Source organism: Heterocephalus glaber, unplaced genomic scaffold (assembly GCF_053883595.1).
Source record: "Heterocephalus glaber isolate CG9 unplaced genomic scaffold, H.glaber_assembly_v1.0 deba00000676, whole genome shotgun sequence".
Lineage (NCBI taxonomy): Eukaryota > Metazoa > Chordata > Mammalia > Rodentia > Bathyergidae > Heterocephalus > Heterocephalus glaber.
This window is the reverse complement of record NW_028258156.1, coordinates 12,529,135-12,544,581: the sequence shown is the minus strand read 5'-3', so window position 1 is coordinate 12,544,581 and position 15,447 is coordinate 12,529,135. Positions and strand designations below refer to the sequence as shown.

Genomic DNA, 15,447 nt, shown 5'->3' with positions numbered 1-15,447 from the left:
TCATTTATCTAATAGAATACAAACCAGCAATTTGACTGGTTCTGTTTTCTACTTACTCATTACCAAAATTAGTTGAGGAACCAATCTGTTAGTAGTTACCATACACATAGCAATTCTAGTAAACACGTTCTGAGTTGTAAGAATGCCCACTATATCTCAGCCATCACAATGAGACTTCTAAAACTCAGGGTTGGAATTCTTTCTAGAAAAATTGCATTGATGGAGATAATGCCTTAGGAAATCAACAGTTTTTCTATCTTATAAGTACACTAAAAAATTAGGAGCCTAACATTGCCTCAGTTCAAGGCAAAATGCACTATAACTTCAAAGTTTCTTGGGATATACCTGGAAGAAATGGGGAGAGTTATAAGTCAGAAACAATTTTTATTTAAAAGGAAGCTGATTGTTAATTAAATAAGATTACAGCAGAAGTGTACACATGCACACAAGTGACAAGTGATATGTTGGGTTCTTAGCATACATTGAAAAGCAAAGCAAATATTACTGCCTTCTTGTAACCAATAATATAGTGGAGAGATGAGATTTAAACAAATAAATACAGGAGTCCATTCTTCCAGATTATGACAAGTGCTGTAAAGCAGGACACCAGAGTGTCCTGAGAGAAGAGCAGTGAGAGACTCACTTCAAGTTAGATGTAAGAATGGCCTTTCTGAGGAAAAAAGTAATGAAAATTGGGAAACATAAGGAGAAGTTAACCATAAAAGCCTATTTCAGCTGGACAAAAGGCCCAGGGGGAAGAAGAAACTTGGCCTATAGAAGAAACACTAAGAGCACAGTAGCCTGAGATTGTGAAAGAGTGTTGAGGGGAGCAACATAAACTGAAGCAGGGAGTGGGTCCAGATCAGGTCATAGAGAAGACTTCATCCTTTTTCCTGAGTAAAACTGGAAGCCAAACTATGGGCTAAGCAAGACAAGTTTTAAAAATTGCTCTGGTTATTAACTGCTATATAGTGGGGAAGAGGGGACAGAGTCAAAGCTAAAAGACGTCTGTGAGAAGAGTATATGAGGACATGGATGTGACTTGTACTTCTGCACTCAGAATATCAACATTCCTCAAGTCCTTACAGGAACTTTTTTTATGTTTGAACATTCTAAAAGGCAACCAATCATGTCCAGAAGTGCTTAGAAGAGAAGAAAGCAAAACAAAACAATTTCAGGGGCTAAGTTCCAGTGATTTCTCCTTTCAACAAGAACTATAATTTTCTCATAACCTGGTTATGCTGACTTCCAGACATTATTTCTACTTGTGTGTCTTATATTTATATTAATTATAGGGGCAACTATGAAATTTCCTCTCATCATGTTTCCCATGCGAATGCACATGATATGTAGGTCCCTCATGTTTTCTCTTATCTTGGCCTGTTCCTTGGGGCTGCAGACATCCTTCTTGCTTTTCAAAAGTTGGTCAAATTGCATCATCCTTTCTTCTCATTATGAGTTGCAAAGCAATCCCTGTCAATAGTGAGTGTGGAGATATTTGGAAGGAGGACTGTTCAAAGCACAGTTGCATTTGTGTTGTGGCATCTGTTGAGGGTCTTTTTCAGAACTTTCTGTTCTTAGACTGCCAGAACTGCTAAAAGTTTGTAATTCTGAAAGAAATCTCTAGTGTTAAGGCTTTAGTGTGCTAAGAATATTGACTTATACTAAAAAAAACCCCACAATGTTTTATTGTATATGAATGCATCTGCATTTGAGGGTATGCACATATACATCACTGTGGGAAGTGAAAGCTGGTGCACATGCACCCGTGTAGCTATTTATGTGTATATATGTATTTATGTGTGAGTGGAAAAAGAGATGAAGTCATTGAAACTTCAAGATCTAAAGAAAAGAAGCGCTTTTTCTTTCATCTATCCATTCACTTTCTAAGCACCTAGAAGAGCGTGATTTTTTGCCCGATGTCTGTCTATAAGTCAAACTTTGAAGCTGTGAAATAGGAAGCTCAGGAATGGAAACTTTTGTCTCTTTTCAGTCAGTCCATTACGTGTTGGAGATAAATGATATCACACTTCACAACATGTGATTTTCAAAAACGATCGGTGATGAGAAGCCTGTTTTGGTGTCAAATTTGGGGTTGTCTCTTGGATTTCTTAGATTTTGGAAAAGAACAATATAAATAAAATTATAACATAAAATTGTCAAATTAAATTGGGATATGTGAAACAGCCTTAAGGAAAAAGGAAACCTTTTTCAATGTCTAATTCCTTTCTGGACACACCTCTTTAGGAGGAAGCCCTAGCAACAGGATCAAAAGTATTATTTTTCTCCCAAAGGAGAGTGACATAATTCCCAGTGAAAAACCAACCCAGTCAATTCAAATACAAGATTATAGGATCTACTATCATGACTGTGCCTTTAAGAACCTGAACATGTGTTTGTTTTAAAATTCAAAAACCAAAATTGTCTCTGTGGTTTTATTTTCAAAGTTATATGTGTAAGGCAAGCAGAATCTTTGAGACAGTATAAAATCGCAGGTTAGAGGCCAGCTTTCATTAAATCCCTGGCCTGGTCACTTAGCTGCTGTGGGACTGGCCAGATCATTAAATCTGTGTCTCAGCATCCTCAGCCTTACACTGGAAATAAAGAGAGCACAGACCTAAGAGATGGTGGGAAGACTAATCAAATCCCCTCATGTATGACACTTAGCACAACTTCTTATGCATTATAACTACTCAGTAATAATAAATAAATATGAATATAATTAAAGTAACCTATCATAGGTTAATAAATAAATATTCAAATAATTAAATTATTTAATTCTGAACTAAGATACTGATGTGATGTCTAAGACTTTTAAATAACTGTTAAGGAGAATGTACTCCTGGCTGTATGGGCAGATGAAAATCATAGAGCCACAAGAAAGCAGATTTTTTGCCCATAAGAATCCAAGGGACGCCCAGTCTAACACCTCCAAATTGAAATGGAGAATGGTTTAATTCTCAGTTGAAGTGTCTTGAAAAATATCAGACATCTTATGCTTATGAGGCGGGGAAAACTCCTTAAAATCTTCTTTTCCTGTAATTCCTATAAATATCCCTGCAGAAAAGCAATTACCTTCCTTTCTTCAGTCTGACTCAAGCTCTCCTCATGCACCCAGCTCAGAGCCTCCTTCCTGCACAGGGGCCGCTGTTCTTTTCTATTCAGGAACCTTCTGCCCTGCCAGGGTAGGCAGTCAGACCACAGTGTACTATTTGGAACCTATTCTTGTGTATTCACCCATATTCCCTCTCCTTCCCTCCTTTCCTTCCCCCCTTTCTCTCTCCCTTTCTCTCATTACTCAACACCTACACAACAAAACTCAAAGGATATAGAAATAAGATGGAGAAACCTGGATGCCTAAGTCAACATTTATCTCAGCAGGTAGAGCAGAGGTAAGAATATGATGATTCTGTCTCTCTGAAATATATGTACTATTTACTTCTTAAGTCATTTTCTCCTAAGGGCTGTCTTAAGAGAAGCTAAGATATTAACTAAAATATTAATGTGTATATAGAAGAAATGATCTTACCAGAATAGCCAAATTTTAAAGACAGATTTTATGATAAAGACAGAAACCAATATTAAATCGATGAGGAATATAGATTTATTTGAGCAAGAAGAAAAATAAATGCAAATTACTGACTTTCCATGATCCAGAGTCCAACTTCTCACTTCCTGCTTGGGGCAAAAGAAAGCAATAAGAAAAATGACCATTTTGTTATTTTGCTGTTACATGGAATTCAAATAAAACTATGTGCAAAGGTCACTAAATTCTGCCTGTCTACATAAAAGGGAAATGATAAGCAGTCCTAAAGAGTGTATCCAGTTTCCTTTCCAAAGGGTGCTGCTAAGAGAGTTATACACACCCTTCCTGTTGCCCCAGGTGCTAAAGAGGTTGAAGCTGAAAATATCTAAACACTTGGAAATCCTGAAGATATCCTCTGAGGTGACTATAAAAAGACTGTTCTGGCTTCTGCTAAGGTAGTAGCAGACACTTCCCTTTTATTTTACTTCATTATGAGAGGAAGTTTATTGAGTGGGCTACTCCCTCCCCAATACTTCTCTTTCTTTTTAAAGATGTGAAATTTTTTTCTACCTGTTTCTCAAGAACAGGTTTTTAGTGGTAGTGGTTTATTTATTTCTCTTTTACTTGAGTGTGAGTGACCACAGCAACTGGGGTACCTGGAAATATCCTCCAATTATTTTTCTCAGAAGGTGTAAGAGTCATTGCTGGGAGCTATGAAAGGGAAATGGTTAGTGCAGAAAATTGCCAAAGGAGTGGTAGAAAGTTCTTTCTTTGTTGATTTAAAAATAATTTACATTTAGACTATGGCAACATAGGAACCAAGGTATCTGTTTTCTTTCATCTCAAGCAGGAAGTGAGGGAGATGTTGGCTGTGAAAAACCAAATATTTTATTTTACTTTTTTTCTCTTGCCTATTTCTATATTCATCGTAGATTTAATCTTGGCTTCCATCTTTACCATTAAATCTATTTTCACAGAACATTTCTAGGGAGACGATTTCACACACATTAATGTTTTGCTGAAATGAGGCTTTCAGCACTATTGGTCATGAGGAGCTTAGCTATGAAACCAGAGATAAGAATAAAGTCTCAAAGCAAAGAGGAATTTAGAAGTTGCAAAATGTTTTTGTAGCTTATTCAGTTCCTTATTCAGAGGTGAAGAATGAGACATCACCACCCTCAGAAAAGAGTGAAGTTGTGAGCTAAATTACAACTAACAATTAATTAGGATAGACTACCTTCTTGGTCAATGTTAGGCTTTCCTTGATTTTATAGAGCAGGCTAAAGGAGGGAGCTGTTGAGAAAATGTAGCAGTGCTGACGCATTGAGGGCTGAGAACTGAAGTTTAGGGGAGTTTCAGTTATGCTGAATTTTGTGTACCTTTAGGAGGACATAAGCAGGAAGAATCTGAAACTACCTTATGCTCAGGTGGACATCAGACTAATAATCTATCTGTGGGAGATGTCAGGTGTATTTGGGGGATGATGCCAAGAACGTCACATAAGGAGATCAGGTGAAAAGAAATACTGACTCAGAAATACTGACACTGCAGGAAGAGCAGTCCTCAGAGGATGGGCTGAATAAGGAACCTGTGACGAAGTCTGAAGTCTGAAAATAGGAGCAGAGAAAATAGGAGAAACTGGGTAAACCTGTTTAGGACAAGCTTTATCTTAATTTCTGCCTGACTCAGGCAAAAGGTCCAGAACCTTTTCGGTTCCACATACTAGATATTTTCTTCATTAGCCATTGCTAAAGAGCCATTGATGATCTTGCATCCTGAAAAATCAGACTTAGATCTGGTAGTCAGGGGTGAAGTGACTTAAGTGCTCTAGAGCCTTCTACCTTAGTCATTCAACAGCAGCTCTTCTGAAGTTCACTTTATGGCTTCTATAGAACCACAAGGTTGCCACTGAAAACTTATTCAGTAGTAATTCCATGCAAATAAGTTACCTGTGAAGCAGGAAGCAATGCAATCAACATGGATCAGATTTTCAGCAATGGATAGAGCGAATAGTCAGCAGAGCAGAGTTGAGAGACAAGGGCTCTCGAAATAAGAAATAGAGGTATTGAGATACGTATTCAATATTTCATGAGATACAAAGAGGATCAGAACTTTTTCTGTGATTTAGTAATATTTTAGTAGACCTTTTTAGGATAAAAGGCAGTATAAAAATAATACCCTAAGAGTTGTTGTGTGTTTGTTTATGTATGCCTGTGTAATCTGGGATAATAAAAGGGAGAAGAGTGATTCATGGAACCAGTAAACAATAATTTCAAAAGCTGCAGAGTGAAAAAAAAGTGCTGATGAATATTTACTTTACTTAGGGATTATGATGTCACTTGTGACCTTAACAAGAGTAGGTTCTGTAAAATGCTAGGGGCAAAACTTGGTTCCAGTAAAGTGACGAGTAGACGGAGACTTCCTTTTCCAACAATATTGGCAGAGTGGATATCCTGAAAGTCTATTCTGCTCCAAAGAACCTAAAAGTAGTAGATACAAAATAAAACATATTTTCATACATGCCTGATTTGGACAGAGTAAGACAAATCATGAGACTCATCAGAGGCCAGAAGTTCTGGGAAGATGCACCTTGGAGAGTTGTAAGCAGTGAAACCATCTGCTAATTCTCATGACTTAGAGCTTCAGTTTTGACTTAAATAAACTCAAGTCTGCATGAGCGGGAAAGCTAAATTCAAGTTCTGGAAATTACAAGGAATTACATCTTCAGTGAACGCGTGAAATAGAAAAAATAAAAGTTAATAATAATTAGCTACTTTGAATGAAGAAACAAAGCAACAGAATGTCTCCTGCAAATTCATAAGCCACAGCTAATCTTCAAACTGTCCTAGGCTACAGGGTCTAGAGCAGCTAATCTTAGATGTCAACTTGTCTGTGTAGTCAGATGACTGTGACTGGCAGAGCACCTTTTATGTGCCAGTCTGCCAGGTGTTTCCAGAGTAGGCTGGCATTTGAATCAGTGTTCTGACTAAGGACAATCTACCTTCAATGTATGGGCAGGCATCATCCAGTATGCTGAGTGCCCAGATAGAATAAAAAGGTTGATCTAAAGCAAATTTCCCCTACTCTTTTGGAGCTGAGACACTCTTTTGCCCTTGGGCATCAGAACTCTAGGTTCTCCAGCTTTGGGGTTTGGACTTATACCAGTAGTCCCCGGCATTCTCATTTGTATCCTTAGACTGAGAGTTACATCAACACCTTCCCTGGTTTTCTTGTTTATAGATAGTCTGTTGTCTGACTTCTGAGCTTCAATAATTGCATGGGCCAGTTGCCCTAGTAAATCCCCACTCATCTTTTGGTCCCACCAGTCACACTGCCTAACACAAGGCCCTACAACTCACTGTCTGCATATCTGAAAAAGACTATAGCCATCCTAGGTTTGAAGCTTCCATGAATACCTGTCAGAAAGAAATACTTTTCCCACAATGATTCAATTTTTAAATAAAGCCTTAAATAATTTCCATATAAAAGGGATGATTAAAATATACATAAATACTTACCATTAATCCCCCTCAAAGTGTTGCCTCCTGCTTCAGACACACTGATCCCAACATTTTTGTCACTTTCTAAAGCAGTTCTGGAAGTCCTCTTTCATGAGTGTCTTTACAAGCTGTGATCAAAAATATGATGGAAGTTGCTGCCATCCAAAGGAAAGACAGGCTCATAAAAATATTGTGCTATGTCCTTATCCACCTTATTCATCAAATCTAGCAGCCTGTGACTTCTGATTCTTCCCCAAAGTCAAAATGACCATGAAAGTAAAATATGAATTGATTCAGAACATCAAGGCAGTTACTACAGTGCTAAAGGCACCTACCTAAGAGGACTTCCAGAACTGCTTCTGACAGTGGCAAGAGTGATGAGATAAGTGTGTTAAAAAAATCAGACCTAGATATTGAAACTCTCACATTTTACAATGTATGCTAGTGCATAAAAGTGAAATTTTTTAAAAAATCAGATGTGAATAAGGACAAAGTGCCTATAAAGATGACTGGGCAGTTCTAGTGAAAAGAAAATTATACATTTAGAAATTAAACATACAATAACTAAAATTAAAAATAGATATGCTGCTTAATCTACTGGATGTGATCAAAGAGAGGTTAAATTGGAACACAGGTTGGAAGTAACTAGCCCCCCAAAAGCACAGAAAAACAGATAGAATGTAAAAGTAGCTGAGAAACATAAGTGGCAGAGCATTACTCAAACAAGATAGAGCATAAATCCAACCAGAATTGCTAAATATCAGAAATGTCAGAGATATAATTTTGGAAGGAAAAAGTGCTCAAGGAATTTCAGAATTCTGATTGCAGAATTGAAAATTCAGACTCAAGAAACAAAACAAATCCCAATCTTCACCAGACTGTAGAACACAAATTAAAAAGACCTTTTAAAAAAAGATAGAGAGAAAAACAGATTACCTTCAAGGAAACTGAATGACAGTGGAATTCTACAACAATGCTTGAAGCCAGAAGACTGTAAAATAATATTAAATTGATGAAATATTTATAGCTACATACCTAGAATTATGAAATAGGGTTTTGATCTAGATAAAAAGTAAAAAAATCAAGAAAGTTTCCACAAACAGCTCCTCCGGTAGATATTATAGATATATAACTAAGAAAACTATTGAAAAATAAGCCCCAAAAGTAAGAAAAGACAAAAATTAGAAATTAATAAAATGAAAAATAAAGATATAAGAAGAATCAACACGACCAGATCTGTTTTTTGAAACAAACACATGAAATCCAGATGGCGCTGACAAGACTAAGCAAGAAAAAAAGGGAAAGATATAGATACTACTGACAAAGTAAAATGAAACCACTTCGAAAGAAGCACAAATGAGGAAAAGAGAAAAGTGTTAGGGACTACTTTAGACCACAATGACAACTTTGACAATGTGGGTACATTTCTTAGAAAATTACATTTTATAAAAAATTGACAAAACTTGTGTGATGCTCTAACCAGTGAAGAAATTAAACCACTATCTTCTTATGAAAAAGCTTAAATCTGCAACAAAGTTTTACAAGTTCTAAGTACTAAATGAGCAAATGATTTCAACTTAACCTAAACTCTTCCGGAGAGTTAAAAAAAAAATCACATTCCTACTTATGTTGCTTTATGAAGCCATTATGAAGTCATCTTGATTTCAAAATTAAATATGAGATATCAGCAAGTTAAATCCAGCAATGTATAAAACACAAACACATACAAGTTATTAAATTGACTTTATTAAAAAAAAACAAAGGGTTTGTTAATGTTTTTAAAAGTTAATGTAAATTAACACAATATATAATGGTTAAAATATAAAATCATCTCATTTTTTTGCAGATGAAAGTCAATATTCATTCATATTGACAACTTTTTAAAAATTTGGAACAGAAGAGAACTTTCCTAACTGGCAAAAGAATATCTATAAAAATCTCACAGGAAACATCATTTTCATTGGTGAGTTGGTAAAGTCATTCTCTTTAAATAGTATTCAACTGAGAATTAAAGAAAGTACATGAAGGTAGGAGAAAAACAATATAAGAGGATAGGAAACAATAAACAAAATTCTCATTATTTGCAGAAGATATGATTGTCCTGATAGAATTTCCAAAACTACTAAAAGTTATTCAAATTAATAACAGTGCTGGGGTTATAGCATGTGCCAACACACCTGGCTCATGGCTTATTTGGTGCATAAACAGACATATAGACCAGTAGAAGGGAAACAAGACTTGATATATGTCTGATGTGGCATTGCAAATCTGTGCACGAAAGACAACCTATTCAGAAGATGCTGCCATGGAAATTAGCATCCAGTTTTCCTAAAAAATGAAAATAGATTTGTGCTTTACATCTCACACAAAAATCTGTTCTAAATAAGTTAAAGAATATATACATATAAAAGTCAAAACTCTCAGATATAAAAAAGTTATTATAACCACAGAGTAGAAAAGTATTTAAGAAGAATCGTAAGAAAAAAAAAACTAAAGAAAATGAGTTGGGGAACTTGATATTAAGATATTCCGCTCATTTAAGTGTACCATAAAAGGGTGGCACAAATCTGTAACTCTAGCACTCTGGGAGGCCAAGGCAGGAGGATTTTAATTTCAAGCCCAGCCCAGGTAACTTAGCATCTTAGCAAGACCCTGCCTCAAAATAAAAACTAAAAGAGTACTGAGATATAGCTGGGTTCAATCTCCAGTACCACCAAAAAAATCTGAGGGGTAATACCTGCCCCATACAGAAAGGTATATGTATCACTGAAAACCAACACCCATAACTCACAAATAACTCTTGCTAAATTATTTTGAATATGCATATAAACAATGTGTATAAATGTATATAAACATAAATAGAATACACAAATGACCACTTAACATAGGAAGAGATACTTAACTTCATCACTAATAAGGAAAACAAAATTTTAAAAATGAAATATAATTCTACATCTCTTAGGTTTGCAATTTTTACAGGAAAAAATTCTGTGTTAAGAACCTAAAACAAATGGAATATTTATACTTTGATATATTTAAGGGTATAGACTGGGATAATTTTGAAAAACAATTTGACATGATGTATTAGTCAGCTTTTCCACTGCTGAGATATAATATCTGACACCCACAATTTAAAGGAGGAAAGGTTTAATTTAGCTCATGGTTTCAGGGGATTCAGCCCATGGTCATCTAGTTTCAAGGCAGAAACATCATGGCAGAAGCATGTGGAGGAGCAAAGATGCTTTAGTTCGTGCTGACTGGGAAGAACAGAAGAACAGTGCCAAAAAAGGAGAGGGCCAGAGACCAGATATAGTAACTGAATCCCCTTGATGGTTCCCAAGCCAATAAAATTAACACAATTAAGCTTAACCATCACACATGATATTGTAAATACGGAGATGCTCATACTGTTGAAATTATGACTTCTACTTCTATTCTAGGATAGGGAATTTTTCACACAGACATAAGAAGACACAAGAATGTTTTCAGCAGCATTTTTTATATCAGTTAAACTATATTAAATTGCCAAAATCAAATATTCTTAATTTATGAGATCTGCATTTTCATGTAATAATAACTGGAAACAGTCAAATTATGATATATTCCAATTATACAATATATTATGAACCACGACGGTAAAGTATATAGATAAATTAACAAATAATATGGAGCTAAAACAATAAAATAAACCAGCAAAATGAACCATAGAAGAATATCTATATTAGAAATTCATATGAAATCAAAACATGTAAAAGTGAACCATATATGGTTTAGGTATATATAAATTAGAAACAAAAATAAGTGAAACTATAACTGCCTTTATAGGGAGGGTAATTGTTTTAGGAAGAGTAACAGATTTATTTTAAAGCTCTTAATAATATTTTATTTCTTAAACTGAGCAGCTGGGTGGATGCATTTTAATTATCATTTATATATGTGCATATTCTTTTACCTATGTGACATATCTTACAATAGCTCATGAAGTATGAGTGGAAGGTGAGGAAATGGAGGCTAAAAGTGAACCTTGCTTTCTTTATGGACACTTAGGTATGAAAGGAAGAGATAGAACATAAATAGGTGGAATAGAAGCAGAATCAGAAAAGGGTTTCCGTTTTTTAGGTGAGAGAAACTTCAACATGTTACTGCACTGAAAATATGACTATAGAAAAGACAGGATAATGAGTTGGATGACTAAACATTTGAGTCTGATGTTTAATATTAAGTGTCAGTTTAAGTGCCCAGATAATTAGGAAAATATTATTTCTGGGTGTGTTTGTATTTTCAGAAGGTATTAGTATTTGAATCCATTGAGTAACAAGATTCACCCTAACAAAGTATGAGTGACAACATCCAATCCAATAAAGTCCTGGATACATCAAAAGTGCTGAGGAAAGGGAAATTCATTTTTTTTCTTAAACCAAGGCATCCATCTTCTGCCTGTGGACATGGACAGAGCTCCTGGTTCTTGGAATTTCAGAGTCCAGGACTCATACTAGCAAGCCTCCCCCCTAAATCCAGTTTCTCAGACCTATACCTTTGGTCCTCAGACCTTTTAACTTGGACTAAATTACACCAGGCTCCCCTTGATCTCCAGTTTGCAGATGGCAGATCATGGGACGTTAGCCTCCATAGTCCTGTGAGCCAATTCCCAAAATATACCTCCTCTTATATATCTATATATCATGTTGACTCCGTTTCTCTACAGAATGGGGACTAATACAAGGAAGAAATGAGGGTCCAAATGTAGGTAGAGAAAATAGCTATCACTAGAAGTGGGTGTATCTCTCTTTCCACCAAAGCTGTAGCAAGCAATTTAATACACACAGGTGTTGGCTGGAAGAGGTAAAGAAGTCAAAGTACTACAATTTTTGCTCACTGTTTTCTTGTGAATTAGTTCCATCATTTGTTGAAACCAATAATTCAAACGGCAAGTAAGGATACTTGAGGACAATGGCAGAAATTCTTTTTTTTTTTTTTTTTTGGTACCGGGGATCAAACTTGGGTCCTTGAACTTGGGAGGCAGGCAGCGGAACCACTGAGGTAAATCCCCAGCCTGACAATGGTAGAAATTTAAAATAATTATGATAAGTATGGGAAAAATGATAACAGAGCAGCATTAAGGGTCCAGACCACATTGGAAACCATGGCCACGCCCCCATGCCCATTTGTTTCTTCTTTGCAATATGCTGTACTCCTTTGGCTGAAAGAGTAAAGGAAAAGTGTAGGCTGAGCTTATCTTCCTGTGTTTGTCAGCAGGGACTATAGCAGGCACACCTGGATTCAGTGGGTGGGCATTCCACATGGGCCTTGTGGCTTAGGCATTCATAGCATAAGAAGAGGCGATGAGGAAGGCTGGAAGGATAGGCGATAAGAATAAAAGTGTTCATTGTGTGATGTAGACAAAGACCTGGAGTGCTGTGCAAGTAATTGACTGAGAGAAATGTGAGAATAAGAAGGCACTAGCAAGAGTTTGAGAGTACAGAACAGAACAATATGGAGGCATGGACAAGCCCAGGATGTAGCTGTGGTGGATGTGTGGGGAGAGGCTTGATCTGGGAATTGAGGAGATCCGGGAGCTGTAAAGAAAGTTCATTGGCCATTGACTATTAATACTGACCAGGAATGTGATGGTAAGAAAGAAAATGACCAGAATGCTAGGGCTTTAATAATCAATCATTGTATGGGACACATGAGGTGGAGAAGACTAACCCAACCTGCCTGAGGAGTAAAAAGCACCACATCTTACTTTTATCATGTTTTTACGTCTGGCAGGGCAAACCCTCTCTGCCCTTATTCTTATTACAATTTTCAAACTTTTTTCCTAGCTATCCTTCTTACTCTGATTTATTTTTGCACTTGTGCTACTACATTGAAAGCACCCAATCACAAGGCACTGTGACACTTGGAAATTTATCTTCTAACCACTAGAGACACTCTGCTTAAGGCCAAAAACATGCATGCCCACAATATCTAGCATAGTGCTCAGAACAAAAGACACTCATATGTGCTTACTAAGTGGATGGAAGGGATGGAGCAATATTGACAAACAGAAAGGATTGTGAAAGCAATGAATGACATCTGTGCTTGTGGGTAAGGGTGCGTTTCTTGAATGAGTCTGTAGAAAAGAAAAAAAGCTTACACTGGAGGACAGTTATAAGGTGTAGTCACCTAAGAAGGTTTTGGGCAAGGAACAATTTTAATCCAAAACTCAGGAGAAGTCACTAAAAAAATAACAGTGTTACAGAAAAGGGAAAAAAATCACAACCTCTTTGTGGACAGCAGTGTGGGGGAAAATGCTGCTATAGTCCCCACTGGTATACTCTGAAATTAATAACTATCTAAATACTTACTAACAAGTTTTTCATTAAAAATATGCTTCCTTGTTGCTGAAGATGTATCTCAGTGGTAGTGTGTTTGCCTAGAATGTTGAGGCTCTGAGTTCAAACTCACAGTACCACAAAACTAAAATTTTTTAAAATGAAAAAAAAAATGCTTCCATAATCCAAATACTACAGATTATGAAAACAAAGGAAGCCTTCTTCCATAGTGTTGGAAATTCAAGTTCTAGAAATGAAGTCTATCTTTAAATGTGGGTTTTATGAAACCTGAAATGCTTGTTAATACTAAAGCAAAGATAGAACAGTTGTCTCAAGTAGGGTCTTGAATAAATTATATTTTGATATGAAGCTAATAAAAAAGTATCATTGGTATGAATTTGTAATAAAACCTATAATTTTTCTAATCTGCAGTGTATAACTTATTTTGAATCTCAGGAATGTCTAAACAATTTTAATAAGTATTAAGTGGTGTTTTGAATTTAGATTTACTAGGTTATATATTTACGGAAATCACTTGATGAGGTCTTGAAAGCATAAATCTTGCTCTTTGTTCATTGGAAGCTTTCTTTCATTAAACACTCAATCCCAGTCTCTGTGAATCCATCTTCCTAGAAGATATGCTTAAAGAGACAACACATATTAATCTAACAATATGCGATATGTGGGTAAGCTTGCAAACCATAGGGTACTCCATCGCATAATAACATTGGTGTGCTGGATGGTCCCAAAAGCTTTAGACACATTGACAGTGGAAAGAACATACCCTGCTCTCTGATAACTAGGAGATTCCTTGAGTTTTTGAAATAGAGAAAACCTGATAGACATTTTGCTTAAATGTCATAACTTTTTAGATGAAAAAAATAGAGTTGGAAGAGGATTAAGAGCTGATTGATAACAGAATTGAAACGAAGGTCAGGCCTTCTGTGTTCCAGGTCTACACTTCCTCTCTTTCTTCTTTGCCTTATAGTCAAAAATGATATTCATGATACTAACATTTGATACCTATAATAAATATCTCAAACTTTATACACAAGCAAAAAATTAAGTTTAAATAGTATTGGAGAGCTATGAACTTTGAGAATACTAGTAAAAGAGGAAGGAAAAACAGTTTCAGGTAGAAAAGCAATTATTTCATTAATGTAATGGGATCCAGAACTAAGAATCATATTAAAGTAGCCTTAAAACTAAGCAGAAATCATTACTAAAGATCTTCCAAGAAAAAACTGATCTTCTTTTCTTTTTTTTTTCAAACCACAGAATATTTATTGAATAAACTTGTGGCATACAATTGAGCTGTATTTTTTACATTCATTCACTTTCCATTCTGCAACTTCCATCACACTAGCAGAGTAACCAGAAAGTTGTTTTTTATTTTCTACAAGATTTTTCCCATCATTATGCATCATTTTTGAGACTTACAAGTACAGAGCTGAGTTTAGAGAGTTGCTAAAATTCACCTGTCAGACCAAACCATGGCTGGTACTTGGCTGCTTAATCTCCTATCTGCACCTAAGTCTCCAATCCAGACACACCCTTATGGTTCCAACTGAGGTACAAAAAAATGGAGAAGGTTCTACAGCTCCTAGTATAACCAGTTTGAAGGGCGGCCCTCCTCATAGATCACTTTATTTACCGCGAGTTGGCCTTACTGCTGAACAGTACACTTATACTCTGACACCTGGCATGCTGCCTTCCACAACACACCATCACACTTGTGATGGCAGCAGTGTGGCTTGAAGACGGGGGTCGGGGGATGGGGGGCAATGTAACAGAAATGGGTTCAATCAGTACCCTTTCTTATTTCTGGTCTGCCCATCCTCATATCAGATCATCTCTTGTTTCCACCTTTTCTGAGAAGCTCCCTTACCAGGCTGCAAAATTTTAAAACACCAAAGACAAATTTACATTACACTCAGTGATTACTCACAAGTACATCAGAATACATACTCAGACAAACACTGGAAAAGAACACAGAATACTAGCGATTCAGATGGTAGGACTGTGACTAATTTTTCTTCCTTTTTTTTTTTGGTACCAGGGATCGAACTCAGGTCCTTGCGCATGCAAGGCAGGTGGCGGAAAC

The 15,447-nt window shown here is 36.2% G+C and overlaps 1 protein-coding gene across 1 annotated transcript in view; it reads left to right on the top strand.

Moving 5' to 3' along the window:
- Ahr (aryl hydrocarbon receptor) overlaps nt 1-15,447 on the top strand; it is a 140,650-nt gene that overhangs the window by 82,460 nt on the left and 42,743 nt on the right. The window contains exon 13 of the mRNA XM_004839591.4: nt 8,873-8,989. The gene's annotated coding sequence lies outside the window, so the exon portion shown is untranslated. The remainder of the gene's footprint in view (nt 1-8,872; nt 8,990-15,447) is intronic.